The sequence below is a fragment of the Hydra vulgaris genome, chromosome 08 (genome assembly GCF_038396675.1).
Source record: "Hydra vulgaris chromosome 08, alternate assembly HydraT2T_AEP".
NCBI classification, from domain to species: Eukaryota; Metazoa; Cnidaria; class Hydrozoa; order Anthoathecata; family Hydridae; genus Hydra; species Hydra vulgaris.
Window position 1 is genome coordinate 44,302,501 of NC_088927.1, and position 5,000 is coordinate 44,307,500.

Sequence of the window (5,000 nt, forward strand, 5' to 3'; positions counted from 1 at the left end):
TAGTTAAAAAACAAAATATAAGCTGTAAGAGACCAAAAGTTTAGTAATTTAGCTGTGTAAACATTTATTTGTGTTTTTACTGATAGAATGATTTTTGGCTCATCACAATTCACATCCGGCCTAAAGTTAGGGCTAATTAGCCCTAACTTTAAGTCACATGTAAATTGTGATGAGCAAAAATCAGTCAATCTGTATAAACACAAATAAATTTTATTATATATTTTATTATATTTTATGCTAATAATAAAACAAGTTCTCCCAAGGAATTCTGGTAATTATCAGTTTTTTGAATTAAGTATTTACCTCCTAATTATTTAGAATGTTCGATTGTTTTCTTATGAGAAAATTTAACATGAATGGGCAGAAAGGCAGAAAGAGAAGTTTTAAAGAAACCAATCTTTATACATATATGATTATTAAGTGTTTTCTACTTTTACATTCCAAAAATTAATTTTTTTCTAGACCAATTATTGTTTCATTAATTTTCTCTCATTAGGTTTATTAGGGTCTGCCCGGGAGAAAGATATCCAAAAGAAATCGAGAAGACAGTTCATCAATTTATTCAGGGGGTGTTGGAAAACGCACCAGCATCACAAAAATCCGAATAAAAATGTAAGGTAATTTTTTTGTAGATGGTGCGAAATATTATGTGAAATATTAATTTTATATAAGTTTTGTCTCTTTTTTTCTCTCGCATTTAGGGTTCCTAAACTTATTTATTTATATATATATATATATATATATATATATATATATATATATATATATATATATATATATATATATATATATATATTTATATATATATATATATATATATATATATATATATATATATATATATTTATATATATATATATATATATATATATATATATATATATATATATATATATATATATAAGAATACATATATATATATATATATATATATATATATATATATATTATATATATATATATATATATATATATATATATGAATACATATATATATATATATATATATATATATATATATATATATATATATATATATATATATATATATTTATATATATATATATATATATCCTATTATTCTTCTTATTACTATTATTATTGTTATTATTATTATTATTATTATTATTATTTTTAATATTATTATTAAAAAACATATAAATAGTCTTTAAATACAAACACGTTTTAAATAAGACAACTTCGAAACGTCTTTAAAACACGTCATAGAGTGCTTTATTTTAGGTCAGTTTAAAAGTTTTAAAGATGTCTTAAATTAGACAACTTTAAGATGTCTTACATACAACAAGTTTAAGACATTTTATGTTAGACGACTAAAAGAAGTCTTACAGTCTTTCAATTTAGACAAGTTAAAGACATCTTTTAAACAATTTTAAAGACAACTTTAAGACATCTTTAAGACAACTTAATGTTTGGTGGGATTACATTTAAACAAATTAAATTAAACAAAGAATAACACCAATTCTCCTTATAGGCTACAAAAAAAAACTTTCACCTCAAATTTGCTTGCAGACCTTGCTTGTAAAACCATGTGAATAAGAAACACATTTAAAAAAGCGTAGAAACTACTTTAGAATGACATATGCAACATTGTAGTTAGAACAAAAATTGTATAACTTATATATAATAAAAATAAAATATATAAATTTAAATATTTAAGTTTAACTTTATCACAATATAAAAATTTACATATATTCGTTCTTTTTTATCGCATAAATCCATCATATGATAAATTTGAAATAAAAATTTGTAATGGATAAGTAAATACAAAGAAAAACATCATATATTAATCAAAAATCTATATATCTGATAGAAATAAAATGTAATGATAAGAGAGTAGTGGTTGTTACATATTGTTATTTTGTGTTAGCTTTTAGAAAACAATTCATGTTGGTACGTCATGGTTCTAAAAATTCAAATTGAGATACAAATAAAATGTATATTCGGCAAAATGATTTTCTTGAGTTGCTTTTAGTGAATAATAAAACGCAGTGAGTTTGAATAAAAAATTATTTATAATTTTTAACAATAGACACCAACATAAAGGTAAGCCAAATGAAACAACATAAGTAACATAAATAACAACTTTACGCAATATCTTGCTCAACATGCTTGCCAAGTCACACACTTTGAAAACGTGGAAACAACATAATATAAACATATATATTAACTATAAAACACAATATATTTATTTAACTTTATATAACATATATAAACACCTCATACAATATTTATATGCACAGTAGATACATTTTATACTATTTTAAAAACACATTTATGAAACAATTATATAACAGATATTACCACATACATATATTTATCAAAAACTTTTTAACTTTGAACATAATATAAACATATATGCAAACTATAACCATATATAACTTGAATTGCACGAACAAAAAATTTAAAAATGATATGAAAAAATCTAAAAAGGTTCATATATATATTCGTATATAAAGACATATACCTCGTAATAAAATATCAAATGATAATCATATTTAATTTAAATCAAATACTTATTGAATAAAGAACAAAAAGCAGATAGTAAAACTGCAATACTTAGAACAAAATTTAACGTTTAGCAACAATAATATGTCAGTGTTGGCTCGAAATTTTAGTTTACTTTTCTAAATTTTCTAAAACAGAACAAATAAAAAGTAATAGCATGACAGAAATGTCAATAAAATAATAATCAGCATAACAAAATAAGCAAGTTATGAAATGGTAGGATTTAACGTATATTTGAATTATATTAATTTAGGACTTCATAAGACTTAATAAATAAACTTATAAGTAGTAATAAACAACTTTATGATAAAGTTTTAGTAACTCTTTTAGTGCAAAAAAGTGCATAGGAAATAGTTAGGTTTTATCCATACCCCTAATTTCTTTCTAAAATATAAAATATATGCTCAATAAAAAGAAAACTGCTTAAATAAAACCAAGAATAAAGCTAAAAGAAACAAAATATAAGCGATTTAAAAAGTTAGAAGCGGTGATCCTTTTTATCTAATAAAAATGTAATGTATAATTTTCCACACTGTTTTTTATACGTACCTCTTTTATAATATGATCTTAATATTCCTATAATGGTTTATCTAATATTTCTAAACTGATAAATGATAATTAAGTTCCATAAATGTAGAAGTTTTAACTTGTTTGGTAGATTTTTCTCGAGTGACGCATGTATATTGAGAACGCACTCTTTTAAGTTCAGAAAAGCCTAGTACCTAATTAAAACTTCTTTAAAAACGAAAGTGAAACAAAACAACTACAATTAAATTACAGTATTATTATTAAGATAAAACAAATCAACAAAATTACTTAATATAAAATGCATTGCATCTAGTAATTTTAAAAATCAACTGTTTCTTTTCCATTTTCGGTAGGGTAGATCTAAAAAAATAGTAATAAGACCTTTTCGTCATAACGATACTAGCCAATAAAGTTAAAGAGTATTTTGGCGTGGTTCTATAAAGTTCGTATAAACTTAAAGTTAAATTTGTAATCTAAATAACATTTCACTACAAGTGAAGATTTTGATGTAATAAAGATTTATTGATGTAATGAAGTATACAACCTCTTCATGCTATGAATTTAAAACTAGAAAAAAGTTTTTAAATTACGAAAACTGATTCTCTAAACAATTGATTTTTGTATAATAAACAACTGTTTACTGATAGATTGAGTTCTGAATATAAAGATAAGATGATAAGGAGAAGATAAAAAAAAAGCTTTAAAAAAAAATATATATATATTTATATTGTTAAAGTATTATTCGATATATAAGACAAATCTATATCAGCAAAAATAAAAATTTATTTAAGCAAAAATATTCTTTTTACCTAACCCTGAACTCAATCATATACCACCCTCCACATAAATTCCTAAATTTTCAGTTTGGTTAGTGTTACCTTTCTGTATTCCTTGTTGCTCATTTTGCCTTCATAACCACCATTAGAAAGAAAAACACCAAACAACTTATTTTTTATAATACTAATTGGTTAAAACAAATATTGATAACAATCTAAAAATTGCAAAAAAAATTTGTTTAATACAAATATACATATCAATACAATTATTATCAGTAAATTTTAGTATTTTATACTATACATATCAATAACAAACCTAATTACTATATTTATTGATAAAAAATAATAAAGCATAAATGCAAATAAGTAAACTTATTTTTGAACTTATCGGGTATATCATTTTTTCGTAATGTAATCAACAACAAGTTTCTTCCAATGAATTTTTATTAATTTTATCAATTATACACTATTGAAATAAATATTTTTTTGAATATTGACATTGTAAATTAAGTTTGAATTAAAATGATAGAACTTTCTCAATAGTAATTTATAGTAATTAAAGACAATTGAAGTTTATAGTATTTAAAGAAAAATAATAAATTAGTAGTACACTTTAACAAACATGTATCTCCACATTAATAACATCTGAAACATAAATACGAAAAAATGGTGATTCATAAATTAAAAAGTTAGTTAGTAATTAGTATTTATTGTATTAAGAAATTACAATCCAGATTATTCATATCAAATTAAAATATCTCTTGAAGCTCTTTTTGGTGCATTCTGTAGCCATTTAGACATAAAATTCTGCAATTCTTTAACAGATATCTTCCATGTTGTGCTGACAGCATCAACAAGAATTTTAAAAATCTCTGGTAGTTCTTGACGTAGAGATACATGGTCGCAGCAATTTTTATTTGAAATGTGGTTTCCATACAAAATATTAACTTTTGTTTGTAAATTTACTGACATTACAATGTTGATTACAGCATTCATATGTTGACATGCATTACTACATGTTATGGCTATAATTTCTAATGCTTTTTTAAATTTTCTTCTATATTAGGGGTCTTCATCTAAAATTTTATTAGTGTCTTAAAGCTGGTCAATTAATTTGGCTTTGGAAATCTCTTTAATTCCATCCACTTTGTCGTCTTTAGATAAGAACTT